At 42.9% G+C, this 19,181-nt stretch overlaps 1 long non-coding RNA gene across 2 annotated transcripts in view; it reads right to left on the reverse strand.

Moving 5' to 3' along the window:
- LOC143305466 (uncharacterized) overlaps positions 1 to 19,181 on the reverse strand; it is a 140,618-nt gene that overhangs the window by 116,138 nt on the left and 5,299 nt on the right. The window lies entirely within an intron of this gene.

The following is a 19,181-nucleotide window of genomic DNA, read 5'->3' on the forward strand; positions in this document are numbered from 1 at the left end:
CTTCCGGTTAGCCAGAGTGGGGGAACAGAGGCAGGACTTTTCTAACAAGTTTTTTCACGATCGAACGATGAAACACACCTTGTTGTTCGGGTTACCGCCTCGCGAGTGGCAGAGTTCAACGGAGGGATGGTCGAAGTTGAAAGTTTTTAGGTTTCTTTCAGAGCGAACGAGAAACCGTGTTCAGATCGTTGGAAAGAAAAATACGGTTTTCTATTTGAAAAGAAAGCTTAATGGTACTTTGTAATTGCGCGAACGGGAATCGCTGCTACGCTTGGATAAGGTATAATTAATCGAACGTGCTAGCTCGAACGAGCGTTATGAATGAACGGCGAAGAAAGTATGCGTAAGGGAAGAAATATGAAACACTGAGAATTCGAAGGATGCGTTTCACTAAACTATTCGCTTAATTGCCTAATTTCCCATCGCGAGGATTCAGAGATCATTAGGGGGATAAGATTCTGTGAGGTCGTAATCTGTTATCATCAAGAATTTTAATGAACGACAAAGGAAGATTCATCGGGATAATGCACGAGCACGGAAAAGTTAAAAATCTATTCTATTTTATAATATTTCTTTCAACCCTCGAAAGAAAAAGAGTTTCCTATTATCACTCCAATTTGATAAAAACGAGTACACACTTAGTAGTAACACGGTATTTGTACGTTAGACAAGTTTCGTGAGCGATAATACTTAAAAGTCTGCCAGGGATGCTGACCGAACGTGTTAACACCCATTACCGTCTCCCATTCAATGCGATCCAGAAAGATTAACACCTCTTCGTTTCCCCTCCGTGTGATCCAGAAACGCAACTTCCAGCTTTACAAATGTAAACAGGTATCAATACTCATCCTAACGCGAATGAATTGAAAATACCGTACCGAAAAAGTTCCTTTTTTAAAATCGAAACGTTCTTTTCACGTTAGGGGTAGTTTCGAGGAATTACATTAGCCAGGTACGTGGCGCCATCTATTCTGCGGTCCTCAAACTATGCCAGGAATCCCCGGAAAAATTAGAAATTTTTCAAACTTTGAAAGTACAAGATAGAAGTTCGATAAATATTACACAAGCGATTTTTTTCATTTATTCACTTTGACGTGTAATATGATCCGATCTCAACCGGCAAACTTTATCAACATCATTATTCTTCTTACATTCGTACGAAAGAAAGTATGTATAAAGTAAGAGATATAAGAGCACAGGTAAGACGATGAATCAGAGCAGAAGTGTGCCGGACGAGGACGTGGGATTATAAATTCGAAGGCACGGCATGGCGCGCACAATGACGAATGGAGGCGTTCACGGAGCCGAGCACGCCGCGTTTCCACACTTCATTACGTATTTACGGGTTGTCAAGGTGATATCACTTCCTGGTGATCCCGGTCAAAGATTAACCGACTCGCGTGCCAATTGGAATCCTTGATCAACTCGGTCAAACTCGCTTTCGGACCGGTGAAACTTGAAATCGCTTAATCAAGTTGTTTCTATTTTCTTTCACCGTTCAGCGTCGTTGAAATCGTTGAAAATCATTTTAAATCCGATACAACCCTCGTAATAGCTTACGTAACCATTGAATTTTTCAAAACTACCCTGACAATTCGGCGCGTATCGCGTTTCTCGAAGTACCCGAAGAGGTACTCGAGGAAAATTTCAAACGCGTCGGTGACGTAAGTACTCGCCGTTATTCGGCTGCTTAAGCTAATCGCGGAGGATCGGGAACGCATTAACGAGAATTGCTTGGACTAACAGAGAAGATAACCAGTTCGAGATAACAATGGCTTAGGTGTTTGCTACGTCTCCGTTGAACATTTGAATTCCAAAATACACCGATCAGACGAATGAACGATAACGTTTTCGAAACGTTAGAAAGTTCGCCATTCGATGACATACGAGTAACTCGAAATAACAAATGGAATTAGAAAAATTCCACGAAACTCCGAGCGTCGCGTCGGACGAAAGAAGGAGCATTACTTTAGTTTGGTCGTTGACTTTATCGCTTAACAGGTCGATTTCATCAACGTGCCGCAAGCAGACGGGTTACAGGTGGTCCAGTGAAGTTTACAGTTTCATTAGATTTACAAGGAACGAAGAGGCGGTTTCGTGGCACACTTTCTTCCTCGAACGGTTCACGATTTCTAACCTGCCTCGTTACACCGGCTCTATTCTTCGATCGTGTAACAATAAAGCGTTTTCGAAGCGACGTGAAAAAAGTAGCTTGACCGTACATGGAGAATATATTGAGGCATAAATCGTTCCTCGTTACGACCCGGTGTATTCGAGGATGCGATACTTGCCAGCTTTCAATTTCGTTGCTAACAACGAACCGGACAGCTAATATAATAACTCGAGAAATAAATTCTACGTCCCTTTGAAGATTCGTTCGTTTTTATTGGACGCTCCCACAATGGACGATAAATCGATTTTAAATAATAAAGAAGGTATCCGTACGATGTTTCTAAAGTGCTTGCAATAATTTACTTACAACAAAGATTTCCGAAAGAAATTCAATTCTTTATGTTGATTTGAGGACTTTTCGTCGAGGACTTTCCAGTCAACTTTTGTACATAATTTAAAAGAAGAAATCAGATATCCGTCTTCCTAATGTATTCTACCGTGGAAGAAAATTGAAATTGTTTGCAGAAAGAGACTGAAATTCTATTTCCCTATGGAAACTTGTAAACTAACAACAGCAACGGTATACAAGCTCGAATATGGCCGAGATATTTCGTGGCAACAACCTGAAACCTTTTCCGCAACGTTTCATCGAGAAAATTTATTCGAATAACCACGGTGAACTGGCGCAATAACGCTTGATATATCCTCTTTAATATCCTGCTCTCGCGTCTACCTCAAACACCAGAATTTTCTCCGGAAAATCTAATCCTTTGCTTGGCAGGGCAAATCCCGTGGAAGTAGCGCGAAACGGTTCGCCGTGAAATCCTCTTTAGCGAGGCAAGGTTAGCGAGAATCTCCGTAGATAGGGCAGCAAACGGCCAGCTATACGTGTATATCCGATCGGTCGACGGAAGTCGTCTATCGGCCATTCCACGGGACCTAAGGATTTCCGTGTAGAATCGATCGATCCAACTGACGACCAGCAGGCGACCGAACGCGGTGCACTTTCACTCGTGGCTCATCTGGGCTGGTTCAACGAGGAAAACTGCATCGTGTCATGATGCACCGGAACATTAGCATACAGGACACCTGAATGCTATCCGGTAGAAAGTTTCAATAGAAGTCACCAACTGTACAATCGTATTTTTATCTAATCGAATTATTATGATTACTTTGAGTTCGAAACGAGAACGGAATTGAAAATACATTCAACCCTCTGCGAGCAAACCGGGTGGACACGTTATTGTTCTCTCTTTCTTCTTCTCTAGATTATTGTTTCCAAGGAATAATTCTGCTAAGACATCGCAATTGTGTATCGCGTTGAAAATTGTACAAGTAACTGATCTGATTTGTGGAGAACGTGACTGGAGAGTGAATTTCTACTTTCACCTTCAGTGCCGATTGTTTGCTCGTTGCCGGAGCACCGTGAACGAGATTCGATTATGATCTTATTGTATCAGAGAAAGGCTATTGTAAATGGGTTGTAGATTGGAAGAGGGATGATGAAAATATTAACATTGTTGATAACTTGTAGGTGGAATCGTATGATCGACGCGCTTATGAAATTCTCGCGCGCCTTACGATCGGTCGTTCGTTGCATACCAACGACTGGGTCGCGACACGTGGCAAGTTGCATCCTCGGATACCTGAAACGTGTCGGCAGATGCACCGTGACCGACACCGTGACGTTTCTCGTGCATGCACTGTAGCAATGTTCGCAGGCGGAGCTTTGCTGGTGGAAAGACCGCCTGCAAGACCGCCCCTGTATGCATCGTTTCATCGCCCCGTCAACGTTGCGTGCACCAGGATGCACGCGAGTGCACACGCGTGCCTCTTCGACGTATCTACCTGGTGCAGCCGTTAATTTTCGGCAATCGGTCGCTGCTTGCCAGATGGCTCGTCTAAACCGATCGAATAACCTGACGACACCTCCGAATGGATCGCAATCACTCTAAGATTACAAAAGGATGAATATTTAAAGGGTAATACTTGCTATGTTAGATAGAGGATCGAGACGCGTCGAAGATACCGATGAATCCGCGCGGAAGGTCTGAGAGCTTCCCTGGCGGCGAGCTACTCGAATTCCCGGCGTCGTTCACGGATCACGCGAGGCCCCGGATATCCGGGGAGTTTCATGTAATTTCGAGAATACTTGGCACGCCCGGAGGTAAATATCTATCGGCTATTTCGAAGCTATTCGATGCACAAGTTGCCCGACAACGAACGTACCAACCCCCGATCGGGTACACCGAGAAACCTAACTTCTCCGAAAGGTTTATCGAAGACGTCCTCGACTCCTTCGTTCCATTAATGACACTCGAAAAGATTCTACCTTAACCGAAACTTATTTTGTTGAAATCAATTTGGAGCAAGAAACACGTCACTGCAATAGATACACCCTCTTCCATCACGACAGTTATCTTCTCCCCAATTGCTATCTTGAAATAACTTTTCGAAGGATGGCTGGAGATATTTTTGCAATGAAAAGCACCCTAGTCCCTGGTACGTATAACCAAGATACGAATCGGTGATGTTGCATCCCCGTGGATGACACAGATTGCGAGATGCCGCCGCGGAGAGTGTCGGATTAATGGCATCTCGACGGGGTGCAACAATGTCAGCGCCCCCGAAATATCGACTCGCAAATGCTCCGTTTTGATTCGCGGACAACGATCCCGGTGTTGCTGCACCCCTATAAATGGTTCAACGTAAATCCGCGCGCGTGTACATACAAATCTACCTCGGAGAGAAGATTTAAGGCTTTCTGGTTCTTCACTCATCACACAAATTTTACCATTTTTCGACAACTCGTGAAACATCATCCGAGGGTCGGTGCATTATCGGGTACAAACGTTACGTATAAAATAATTAAACGGTCAGTTAACGAGTGACAAGGAATCGCATTAGCTACGACGATAACAACCGAACGCGATATCGATGAAATTCATTAAACGACTCCGATAATCTACTCATCGACAGCCCATTGCGTATAATGAACGATAAAACTGTTCCGAACTTGATTACACCGAAAATCCGATGTACCCATGTAATATTTCCCAGTATGGTTTATCTGACCCGCGTAATAAAGTAAATTCATCGTTCTACGGGCGATGCACGTGTTTCCAACGGTTCAATCTCGCGATATCATCGCTAATTACTTTATCCTCGTGAAATCGTTTCCGATATTGCGTGGGAACAAAAATGCGCCTCACCGAGGAGAAAGCCACGGTGCATCTTTGAATGCGCTTCTTTGCAATTCGGCTCGAAGATCAAATCCGTCTTAATTAAATTTTCAAATGATTATTAGAGAACTCCAAATATTTTCAAACATCAAAAGCTCTGAATATCGAAACGAAGTCACGAAATAAGTGGGTATCCTTCCAATGTTATTTTTACATTGATCGATCGCCGATTGTGTCTGAAGGAGCCATCAGATTTTTGTTATTCGCATAAATCCGATCCATCAGTGGGTCAGGTGAGCGACATCGGCTCGATATCTCGCTGGTTTTCGAGCGTTTTCAAGCGTTTCGTGCTAAGGAACCACGGGACGCCGATGTACCGCTGAGAGGTACACGACATCCCGCCGTTCTTTAAGGCGAAACTCACTGACAACAACGACGGGGAACGTGTCAAAGTAGTTATAGAACAAGCACCGTTGCTCTCATCCTGTTAGCCAACCCTGACAAAGGGTTTAAGGACCCACCCTGTGCCCCCTTTTCAACCCGACTACCTGGAAGAGCGTTATTTTATCCGCGGATGCGTGTCAAACGAATACCCTCATCTATTATTTTCATAATATTATTCTCACGAGTTTAAAAAAATATTTTGCAACAGTGATCGATACATCCACCGACACGCGAAATTGAAAATAATCGAAAGGGAAAATACAATCACTGTGATCGTTCAATAACGATCCATGCAACAGCATGGATCTCTCTAACGAGCACGATTATAAAATCGATTTAATTCTCGATTGAATATTGAATGCGATAGAATGCATCGGTGAAAATCGACGAATCAATCGGCTCCGCGCCGTGGCAGCCAACAATTATGATAATGACGAAGATGACTGTGGCACTTGGGATGATTAACGATCGCGGTCTGACATTCGATTCCGTTCGATTTGTCTTCGTACCAGCATCCAGTAAACTATCCTTTAATCGTTTCACCACTTTCCCACCTGTCTAATGAATTTACTACGACAATCGACGAGTTTTCGTCAAAGAATCGGCCCCTAACTTGATCCTGATCGATGACTCGGTCGTTAAAAACTATTTAGGGTAATGTTCAGACTTCATTGTATCGTACTCTATTTCGAGCAATTATGTTATGATATATGTATCAAAAATTCAAGCACCATAATCACGAATGCCTATTAATCCTATGACAAATCAATAATTAAACAAAAGTTCATTAATTTTCAAAGAATTGATGATTGATTTCTTCCATCCACTGAATACGACTCGACTCGTAAAATATCTGGAATCCATATGATTTCCCATCGATCTACAGCCGATACGGGCGAGAAACTAGCCGTTTAAAAAATGACTCTCATGCTGGCATCGGTTGTAAACCGTGCTCATATTGTCCGCGCAAGATGATATCGATCATTTCGACTAGCAGCCAGTTTCTATTGTGAGTATCAATCAGTCACCCCGTGGACGTTTATTGTAACATTAAGACGCGACGGTCGTTAAAAAACGACGACGACGAAGAAGAAGAAAAAAGAAAACAGCGTAATTTATTTTACAAGTGCCGTGTCCTCTATTGCGGCCATTAAATTTGATGGGACACAGTTCCGGAATGCCGGCCACGCTAGATCCAAGTCGAAGTCTTTAAAGGATTGAAGATTCTTTGTAACTCTAACGGTGACCAAATATATCCTGAACAAAAACGCGAGCTTGTATTTTCTGACGTAACGAATGATTCTAACGTGTCCATGAAACGTTTACATCTTACGTAAATGAATCCTTGGGGAATCACGATTTTATGATTGAAATTGATAGTATTTCGAAATTGCAAATAATTTATCTAATGTTCAAATAAACAGAAGCATTTCCCAATAGACTGGGTTGAATAAACAAAAGCCTCAGAATAATTGCATTCAATAGCTTTCGATTGACCCTTTGAATAAACAAAAACATATCCCCCTGTTATAATAACGAAAATCCGCTAGTTTCGATAAAATACGATCGCGGAATCAATATACACCGAGCCATGGTGTTTGTGTTATTAAAATGAACGTAACAAACATGGAATATTAATTGCAATAACCGAACAACACCTTGACCACCGTTTTCGACGAATTACAACCCCGCTACTGTACCTATATCGATACCCGAATAAAGAATAAATAAAATAAACATTGCGGGTTTTCGAGGAGGACGCGTGTCCCGATGGGGTTGAAAGTGGTGGTCGTTATTGCGGGAAATTTTAGTCACGCGACCGCATAGGGTGGATAAATGACACTAATGCAACAACAAAGAAGGCACAAGAGTGCATATGGTGGTTTCGATGTTTATTCACGGTGGTGATAGTATATCTACGTAGAGGCGGAACGAGAATAAAGAAAAAAGAAATGGAAGAGAGGTGAAGAGGAAGACGCGGAGCAGGAGATTGACGAAACGATTCGTGCTGAGTGTGTGTCGTTAATAATATCCAACGTACTACAATGGCCACCATGTGGCAGGTTGTTTCGCGGTACACTGAATGAGGCTGATTAAATTGAAGGGTCGAGGAGGAAGAGAAAAAAAGGGACCACAGTGGGGCGCGCTTCATCGCGAAGGGTTGTTACTTGTTTAACATTTGTGTGCCCTGCTTGAGACCCAGGAGCGTATCGTGCTACCGCTTCGATCATTAGGGACAATTATTATCTCTTAAACCGCCACGCTCCACCGACAATAATCCTTTTTTTTTCTATGTACTCTTGATACACGATACCCTAAAGAATCTTAAATTTAACATCGAGTGGAAAATTCTGAAAATGTTCGATGGTGACAAAAAGTTATCGTTGCACTAAATCATGACAAGCGCATTCTATATGATAATTATATATCACTTAAGGATATTACGAAACGTTTCGTAACAGAGAATATATCAATTAGCTTGAAACAAGTTCTCCGTGGGTCACCGATGACTCACGACGCGATAAAGGCATCGCCCCCTGATAAGCATGTACTAATTAACGACATTACTGTTACGCGTCCGAATCAAATGTAATAGTTATTTACATCAGTGACATTACTAATTGTCGCGTAATACTATTTGAAAATCTATAGGTAATCGTTTGGCTGAAATTTGCTACGCCTGGATGCTCGAGGAAGGGATAATCCCTTTGCATAAACACTCGGTTTATCGGCACGCGGCGAAAACCAAGTCGAAGCGGGATCGTATTTATTCGTTCTTGGGCCTTCCTCGAGTCAATACGCGTACGAAAGTTTTCCAAAACGAATATCGGCAATTATTATCGCAAGCAAATTCGATTGACATTTTTTGGAAACCCTACAATCTCATCAGTTGTTGCAACACCTATCTCCCTCTGTACGTCTCGAAGCTAACAGGTAATCACGTACCTTTCAATAGAAATATAATCATAATTAGTCCTAAATCAATTAAAACCTGAAGGCCAAATTGGTTCTCTTGAACCATTCATCCACGAAAACCTCTCATCGTTTTAACACCAATAATAATCCTACGATTGTAAGAAACGTTCGAATGAAATCCTTAGAATTTCAAACGCGTGTACAAAAGGTAAGAATTAGAAATAAGAGAAAAGGATGCTGGTTTCATGCGACGAAAGCGTTCGTTCGTTCGGTGGTTATTCATTATCACGCGGCGTGGTTGAAGGTGCGCGTTAAGCAGGCGATGGTATCCGTCGTGGATAGAACACGTTAAAAATAAAGGATGAGCCGCGGAACGGGCATTGTGAATATTCTTTTCAGCCGAGGAATTGGCCCCGGTGTCGTCACGACTCGTTTGCCACGAATGTCGTCCAAATGTTGCCGCGTGACAAAACGCGGGGACTTTCTTAAGTCCGTCGCGTTTTGTCACGGTTCGTACGTATACCGGGCGGAACAAAGGAAGGAATACGCCACCGGCCGGTACAAGAAGAACGCGAGACGTTTACCAAAGAAATACTCTGGCATCCGTCACACCGTATACGCCGAAGCTGGTCCCTTCAACGGGCCAAAGAAACAAAATGATGAAAAGGCCACGGGTATTCTCTTCGCTCGATGAGCAACCTTGTCGCGGCTAATATTTTAACCCATTTCTACCACGATATTTCCTTCCTCGAATATTCTTTGCCTTTCTCTTACGAACCCCTATGGAAATGACGGATTAACCGCTTCGAACGCTTCACGTGGGAAACCTTCTTAAACGGTCGATGAAGAATGTGGCGTTACGAAATGTTTCTTCTAACGTCATCCCTTAGTTCTACCATTCTTTCTTTCTCCACTTTTCTACGTCAGTCATATTTTAAGAATCGAACGATCGATTCCGCTTCGAGGGAAATGTTAATGATGTTTGAAGATAGTCATCTCTTAGACATTCTATTGCAGTGTGTATACGTTTCAAATTAACGATAAACGAGGGTACATTAGGAAGTCGGGATCTTCTGTGACTCATTGTTAGCGCAGGTTTCTACGAATTTTCGTGACACCTCGTAATTGTACGAATAACGATCAGGTGAACCGAAAGAATTTCAAGAACGAAGAAAACCGATTTGCGCGAGAACGCTCTAATTAGAGAAAAAAATTCGCACGTGCCTCGATCGGCGTCCAGATTGTCTCATAACGCTTGTGCCTGGTTAAATATCGTTTCTGTGGGCGGAAGCGAGGGCGAATGAAATCCGATGCGAGTGGAATTTTGGAATGCGAATCGGCTCGCGTTCTACGGCCCTGATCTCGCTTTCATCGGCTCGCCAAGGGCCGTAGGGAGTAGAAGGAACGGGGTGAAAAAGGGCGGCAGATGGGGCGGGAATCGTTTCAATCGGCCGTATGTCAGATGGTTCATGCAGATGAGACCGTGCGAGGCGGTGTTTAATGCGGCTAATACCGGCGGCAAACAGCGTGAATCGTTTAGCGAAGCCGCTTATGGCGGGGACCAGTTCATGATTGCCCTAAAGAGGTTTCATCGAGAAAGGGGAATGCCACGGTATGGACGATACTTGTGCTCGCTTACCAAGCCAATTAGACGCTCCGTCGCTTATTAATAGTCATCGAAGCGTGTACGCGTCGCGTGCAGTGTATCAATTATAATTATAATCGTCGGGTAAAGATTGTGCGATCATTTCAACAAAGGGGTTCGTCGTGCCAAGAATACATACGATTCGATCGGTTTCTATTCGATGCAACGATTATGAGACTCTGGCACACCTTAGAAAAGACAATGGATCTTACGTACAATTGTCGTAGAACGAGCGAGGTGATGTAAATTTACGTGTTTGCGAAGCTTAATGTTTGAAACGGAGAAAAAATAAAATCCCTAACAGTAGGAAGCATTATCCTAGCCATGTGCCACACGAATTGTTTCCTTCCACCGTAGCGGCAGCAATTACGAAAGTAATTTTCAAGAGAGAAAAAAAAAGAAAAGACGTTTCTAAAGGAACTCGACAAACACCTCTGGCAAGCGAGATGAAGACACGTCGGTGTTCACCACAGAAACTCTCCGAACAAGCAGAAGATGCTCGTCCTGGTAATTGATATTTGTTGTTCCCCACATGACGTAAGAAACGTCAACGCTAGCTGGTGTACATACACAGGCTTTCGCGTGTACGTTTGGTGAAACTGTTTCGACCGCGACGCGGTTATGGCCGGCAGTTTGCGGTCTGCCGAGGGACGTTTGTAAACGATGAACGATAAGCGATTTCTATGGAGCCCCTTTTTAGCGTCGTTCTCGTCTCTTTGAATTTCTAGGAGACGATGGAACGCGGGTGAGAAAAAGAAAAGAGAAGAAAAAAAAAAAAACGCACGCGATAAGCGTCTTATTGCCTCCGGTTGCGACTTTTCCCGTTCGCCCGTTTACTCGGTAAAATTAATTGTTCTTATTCTCTCTCTTTGAATATCGTCGCTGTTTATCTTTCCTCTAACAACGCTTTTAAATAGTATACGGTAGTTTATAAACGACAAATCTGAGAACAGTGTCGTTAGCGAGGAAAAGAAAGAAGCGTTTCAAGAATCTATTTCAGTAGGTAATAATTATTTTCGCATTCTCTGACAACGTCTGTTCGTAAGAAGACGACAATCATTAAGCCGTTATCAGTACAGCCAGCTAATGTACTGAAAATTATTGGTACACCGCACATGTGTAACAACAAAATCGTAGTGTTGGTACGCAATGTTCCTGCTTCGTCAAGTGTATTAGAAACAATGGGTGAATACGATACGCGTATCCGAGTTCCTAGGCCACTGGCTACAGCTTCGATCGATTATTTCAAACGAAACGAGAAAATTACACGGAAATATACGATGAATGTTAATAACTATCGAACGACGGAATACGGATACTTGGAAATTTGTTCCTACGTCAACTTTCGGAAATTTCGTTGAAAGAGAATAGCAACAATAGGAAGATCCACCATTTATCTTCTTCGCGCGATTCATGCAAACCGACAATGCTTCCCCGTGAGATCACAAATTCGTAGCTCGAGGAACCGATAGATCTACGTGGATCTTGAAGCACCTCGTGTCGATCGCCGTTCCGGGACAAAGGTGTGTGGAATGGCGCGAGTCTGCGGGAAAAATCCAATGGAAAAGAGCGAGGAGACACGCGTACGCGAGAGAAAAGGTAGAGAATCGTAGAGAAGAAGGGTGGAAGGGATCGGGTCTTTGAGAAAATTGGGGAAAGGGAGGGAAACGTTGGAAAAAGTCAGGTCGGGGCATGAGACGAAGGCACAAAAGCTACCGCGATCCGATCGACGCCAATATTTTGACAATGCACCGGCCATCGACGACACTAGGGTGGAGAGGATGCATCTAACCATGGAAAAGTCCCCTGTGGGGTGGTGATGGTGACGCTGCGGTGGCGCCCTTATAGAAAGCACCGGCGTGTCGCTACTTGAATAAAAGTACGCGGTCGAAGGGTAGCTGACTAAAAGCGACGACGACACCCGATGTCGTTGCCGGTCAGATGTGGTGGTGGTGGTTTTATTGTCCGAAATCCACAAAGTATCCGGCTCAATACCGAACGCAATCTGGCGAATGTCTCTCCCTGGCCAACTGTACCATCTTCCATGCTCTACCTCCTCCTTGCCTTCCTTGCCTGCCTACCTTCCCGCCACAATACCTTGTTGCCGTTGTTTATGTAATCCTATTATTCCATATCGTGCCTTTTAACAAACGAAACCAGCGATACTCAACTGGAGAATTTTTCAAAATTACCAAAGTCATTCGAAAAACTGTACAAGAATGCAAACCCCTGTCGTGAAACGATCTCGTGATTTTTCCTGATCATATTCGAAATGAATTTTGAATGGGTTTAGAAGGATATTTAAATAATTATTAGAAGCTTGAAAACCGAAAGGAGCTTCTCGGATTAGGTAACCACGCTTCCTTTTGCCGCTTTAGTTCAACTTTAATCTTCTCTGACTGAAAGTTTCTGAGTAATTAAGACCATGTTTTACATTCAAAGCACGAAACGTAGAATTATACTAGTCTATACTAACTAAGCAATTTTGAATTCACCCTCGCGTTATTAAATAACGTTATTTCCTATGTTTTAACAATTTTACCGAGGAGGGAAGTAAACTGATACTAGAGAAAACAAGGAAACGTAGCGAATTTATCGTCTAGCACGGTCCAATCGAATTTTTCAGCTCACCTATGTAATTACGTTTCGAAGGATGCTCGTTCACGCGTTAATAACGATCCTCGCGCTGGTCTGGCTATTAAATTATAGATTTTTGTCACGGTTCGACGGGCAAGAAAGCTTGAGAAACTCTGTCCACGGTGGTCAGGTATGTTAGGAAAATATATAAATGGGCTTCCCACAAAATGCACAAGTCCACCGGTTGACAGGCAGCAGGGTGCACGTCGGTTCATTGTTGCCTCATTGTTGCAGATTCTTTCTCCTTTATATGCCCCCTATCTGACTATCTTCTCTTTGGTTAAGGTCTCCGAGAGAGAAAGAGAGAGAGAGAGAGAGAGAGAGAACCTCGAATTTAGCTCTCATTGTGAGCAACTTCGAGACTGGACACCCCCACTGCGATGGAAATGCCCTCGAGGTAAATAAAAAAAGAGAAGTAGAACGAGCGAAGGAGAAGGGAAAAAAAAGGATGAGGTAGACGTAAGAAAAAGAGGTGTGTAACCCTTCTTCCGTCGTTGAAACGCAACGTCCTGAAAGGAAGCACCGTGTCCGAGACGAATCGTTTATCTCCGAGTCCTGGATGTTCCAGAGAGGAAACGGTTATGTTTCCTATTAGACGATCGCGTGTATAGGGAGCACCCACTGAGTTACGAGAAACACGAACGAGTTCCAGGGGGATCCAGGACAATATGAAAGGCAACCCTGATCGCGGTCAAATTAGAGCGTAATGAATGGAACGCTACTTTCATCTTCGTTAGAAATGAAAAAAATAAGGGGAGAAGAGAAATAATCTCTGAAATTTTGAAACTTCAAGTAACATTATCCTACAAGACGATTTTCTTTTTACTCCAGTCGCAGCTTCGCGTCGCGACGCATTCACGAAAGAGAATTTCGGAAGAAGGGTAAAAAGGGAATAGAGAAACGCGTTCCCAGATCGTGTCACAGTATCTCGCGTTTGTCTGAGAACCTAAGGGTAGCTTAGTCGTTCAATATTTCAAACTTTCAAGGCCACTGTCGGTGTCAGAACGTTTCTTAAGGTAGTATTGAGTATCAGTGTCATCCTAGAACCTGGTGCAGCTACCTGCAATGTTGGCGAAACTTTGCAGCCTTGAGAAAGGAACTGTTTACATCTGGTAGCCTCGACAAGAAATATTTTACTAAAAGAATCCCTCGAAATCAATGGGGGGTGAGTCAACAAGAACAACCATCTGTTGTAACCTTTCATTCGTCGAATTTTTGAAAAAATATGTAATATTCTCTGTTATTTATCCTTTCATTCGTTTCGAGTAGGTTAATTCCATCAGCAAACCGGAAGTGTCATCCCTCGAAACCGTTTAAAGTCGTTTCGCGATCCCTCAAATCCACAAACTCCGACTCCTCCCATAACCAGCAGAAATATTTATTCTCCGTTCGAAAATCTCGGGGACTTTTCGGGGTTGTATAGAAACACCGATGGAGTTTGTTGTGACGCACAATGTTTCCCTTTCCTTTCTTCTCTTCACGCATCTGTGGGCCCACCCAAGGGGCCCGAACTGCCTATAGCACCCGTAAACCATAAACGCGAAGTCGTCTCTCCGACGGAGGTCTATGGTTACCAGAAGCTTGTTACTTAAGCCACGGTCACCAGGAAGCGAGGTGTGCTTTGAAAGAAAAAAAAAAAAAAAAAAAAACGAATTGTCCATTCGAGTGAATCTCATCCTTGGATTCTCTGATATAGCTACGTGACTTTTTGTTTTCCTCCCATTACTCGCCGATGGCGCAAAACATTGGCGAATATTTTTCTTCGACAATGAATATTATAAATCATATTTTTCCGTAATCATTACGAATTGCACGGATCACGTATTCCTGTTTGCCGAGCGAGACAAATATTATACGACGAATACGTTCCGGCGTTAAAATAAAAATACGAAACAACAAAGAGATCAAGTTTGTTTCACGCGCGCACGGAAAAATGGCACGAATCGGAAGAACTTTGGTGGCCGTTGATTTATATTAAGAAAGAAGTCAGCAGATGCAACGTACAGGGGAACAATACGCTTTGTAGCGAACACCGTGTACCTGTCAATTTTTCCTTCCTTCGACATTCCTTCGACTTGTATTTCTTTCATTTTTCTTTCTTCTTTTTCCACTGTTTTATCGACGATACTATCTTGAACGTGCACTCTGTTCCCCGATCAATTTGCATCTACCCCGATATGACAAAAGGAAAGTATTGAAAGGTAACAAGCATGATCAAATCTTTTTCTTTCAGAAGAAGAATAGTTGAATCTGTATCGCGACAAGACGTTGGCAAACAAATCAATGTTTCTCACTATTGCACTCTACGATCGATTTATTATTCGAATAGCAGATAGTAATTTTTAATTGAATTTCTGTTACAATAACGTAAGAAGAGACTAGGAGACTCGGAACACCCACGAGAAAAGGAAGAAGGAAGGAACGAAAGAGAAACGGTCAATTATCGGACGGGTAGGTGTGAAAATTGAAAAACCCTTTGGCCACACGTCCGGGCAAATCAATCGGCGCGAAAAGCATCGACGTGCAGGCAAATTGTCGGACGAAAAAAGATGGTGGAGTAGGCGGATACGGTTCGATAAAAACCGGTTTCCGGCGCGAATCAAACTATTCACCGTGTTCCCATCGGTGGCCAACCCGAAATGACTCGCCGAGATGTTGATCGGCAGAAAGCGAATCAACCGATGACCGACGCTGTTTTATCTCGCGCCTGATCTGACGCCACGTTCAAACCTGTTTAGGACATCGACAATTTTCGAAAGGTCTTCCACTGCTCATAAATATTTCCATCTTTCTTTTCTTTCTCTCTCTCTCTCTCTCTCTCTCTCTCTCTCTCTCTCTCTTTTTCCTCGATACAGCCGAAAGGTTATCGAGGGCTTGTTAATTTTCAAACGTCTAATTTATTCGTGTGTCCGTCCCGCCGACATCTTTGCGCGCAACTCGCGACCAGGCGAGTAACATAAAACGTTCAAAGGTGTAAATTATCGTCCAGCTGGCTATTTAACGCGAGCGCTAATTTCCGTTTATTTCAAGCGACGCTCTTCGACGGATTAGATAGATTTTGATGGCTCTTACGTTATCCCATAATGAGATCATATTAAGTCTTTATACCGTCTAATGAGACGCCACGCGCACGATGGACTGTCGAAATTTTTATTATCGTAAACGACTACCCGCTGAGGAATATCCACTTTTCCTTTTTGTCGCGTCTCGATACCGATGGACACGTAATAAGATGCAGTGCTTGGGCATTATATTAACATCGATCGAAAGAAGATTGATTATGCGCCCGATGGCCCGATGGAATTTACGGTGAATACTGTACGAGGAAATCACGTTTCTTGATGTACCTTTTTATATCGAAGAAATTTTTATATTTAACTCGTCTGCATTGGAATAACTAGAATTTTTGCGTGGAGCGAACTTTAATATAATTTTAGATATATTTCGCAGTCTGGTTGCGATTTTTGGGAAAAGGGTGCAAAACGATTTCAACGATTTAGGATTTTCCAAATAATCCTTAAAGTGCCGATCGGGATCGGGTCGGCATTAGATAATGAAGAGTGCATTACTCTGTTCGCGAGCGAAAGATTCATTTCCGTCGATGGCACTTGGAGCCATTATATCGTTCAGAAAGGATTCACCCTCAGCTATCCGTCTCTGTCACTCGCGAGCCCTCTCTGTCCCTCTCGGCAAAGCGATTCGAAGCACCCGGGATTGCGGGTCAGCTGTCATTTCCCAGGCAGAACAAACATCCCTGACGTCCGTCATGACCTCCCCTAAATTCATTCACCGATGGTTAATTTTCCAGCCAGCGGAATATTTACTTGCTTACTATTTGCCGATTTATTTCCCTGGCCAACGCGTCCTCGATCGGCGTTAAATCGTTAATCTCGTGGATCGTTTGACGGTTAACGGGCCGCGTGGGTCAACGATGACCCACGGTTCGACCTTTCGTACCGGACTGATTGATATTTTTCGCTTGCGAGGGGGCGTGCTGCGCCCGAAACACTGGGCGTTTCTCTTTTTAATATGCAAATGAACGGGTCGGAGGGGTGCTTCCGGCTTTGATGGACACGCTTCGGTAAACGTATACAGGGTGACCCAGACGAAAGGTAAAAACAAGATACGGTTCGATCTCAAATCCTTGATATTTTAGTATTCCGCGATGGGTGATTCGAGAGAAGATAAAATAAGAAGACCGGCTCGAAAATTTTGCCAACCGCTTACCGAAATAAATGTAAATTTTATTAATACTTTTCGCCGCGATACCGTGTCGATTCCAGCCTCTCTTATCGATCCGAACATCTCGGAATCTCGATCTCTAACTTTATTTATCTCGGAAACGGGCGTTTCTTTTTTCAACAGCTCGTCAAGAACTACAATTTCAAGCAGGACTCGTTAAAAAAGCGCGTTTCCATTTCTGGTTCCTTGCTCCTCGGTTACTATAGAATATTTTTATTTGCGGCTTCTTAATTAGAGAAGAAAGTAAAAAGGGATCCCGAGCCGACGTTGTAAAAATGGTGAAACTTTAAGCGACCATTTTAATGTTTCCTCGGATTTTTGAAACTCGCAAAATTATTCTTCCTTTTTTTTCTTTTTAGTCACCGGTGACACGATTCCGAAATGCAAGCGTCCGGACACATTTTTCGATGCATATGCAAAATATATGAGAGACTGTTAAATGTTTCATAGGAGAAGCAAAAGAATTCTCCTTCCTTTCCCTGAAACTTTATAGCACAGGGTGACGTCGAGGAATCTGATCGATAGAGGGCGAATAATTTCGCGAGTGATCAGCAGACTTCAAACGAAGTAGGACAAATATTCGAAGGATATTATTATGCAAGTAACGTTGACGGATAACTGACGTTGACTCATCGCGTATCTAATTAAAGCGAACCACGAAACTTTCCGCATTATTTTTGCATGACCATCCGACTGACGAACAAGAACATTTATGTCGACACTGATGGCCTACGATTAACGAATTTTAATTTTATTTTCAATGCGCATCGATGAAATCAGAAAAATCCACGCGTTTCGCGTATAAATATCTTTTCTCTCCGATCCTTCGAGTGTTTACCCGATTATCCCCTACGTGTTCGGACGAAATTCCTGGTCGTCTGAAAGTTTTTACCAATCGGTCCTTTGTGCTCTTCTAAAAACCTAACTTCCCTCGTTCGTGCTCGCATACTTCGGCGAATTTAAATCGGATGTCCTGGATATTATGGTAAACGTCGGCCCGAAGCGCGGACCAGATGGATAGCAATTATTCCGTTTTCATAAAAATCTCGTTGCGGACCGGATAAAACATTAACCAAAGATTCTTGTACTCGATCAGCGCGTTGATAGTTTCTTTCCTCCGTTCGCTTTAATATAAATCAACCAGTTCTCTAGCTGATTGCGTACGAGATCGGTGTAGCAAATTTAAAGGGACGTTTTGGAACGAATAAGAAGAAATTCTGATTGAAGATGCAACAAAGGGGATATCGAAATTCGTATAATCCCAGTATGTATTTTCACTGGGAAATCATGTTAGCCATCTGTGGCTAATCAGTTTCTTTAATTAAGAAATGAGAAATGATAGCTGGGAATGTTGTAAGAGGTAATGTGCTTTTCTGAAGAATTTTTTTGCATCTTATTCGACCACATTTTAGTTAAATAATCGGATGCTTCGAATCGTTTCGCATACCCGAGGAATACTTTGGAAAACAATGCACTTCGAGTCAGCCTGGCTAGCAAACTTACATAAGGACATTTCGTGATAGCTAAATCGCATGGAATATCGTTGCATGTACAAAATAGTCGTCTCGACGCACACGCTATTTCCAGAAGAATTTTTCGAGGAAACTCTTACGTATCTTGCTTTCCAATGCACGTATTCTTAACCCTTATTTAAGATACAAAATTATGCAATTAAAATTCCATCGATAAATAATCAATATCGATGAAAGCTTCTCGCTAAAATTTGTACGAACGATGAAACAAAATTGAATTTCACGATTGTATTTGAACGAACGGTATCGTTAACGCGAAACGAACGTCAACCAGGTTTCTTTTCTCTCCCCCAACGGAACTTTCTACAAACGTTGTTACCGGTAATAAAGTCTTACAAAAATTCCGTGCTTAGCATGCGGCTGGATGAAACGAAATTTCGCCGGGTTTCCCTCGTTCCCTGCATTTTAACGATGCAGATTGTTGACCTTGCCGAGACAGTTCCGTGAAAACGAGCGAGACGGTCGAATTTT

Source organism: Osmia lignaria, chromosome 2 (assembly GCF_051020975.1).
Source record: "Osmia lignaria lignaria isolate PbOS001 chromosome 2, iyOsmLign1, whole genome shotgun sequence".
Classification (NCBI taxonomy): domain Eukaryota; kingdom Metazoa; phylum Arthropoda; class Insecta; order Hymenoptera; family Megachilidae; genus Osmia; species Osmia lignaria.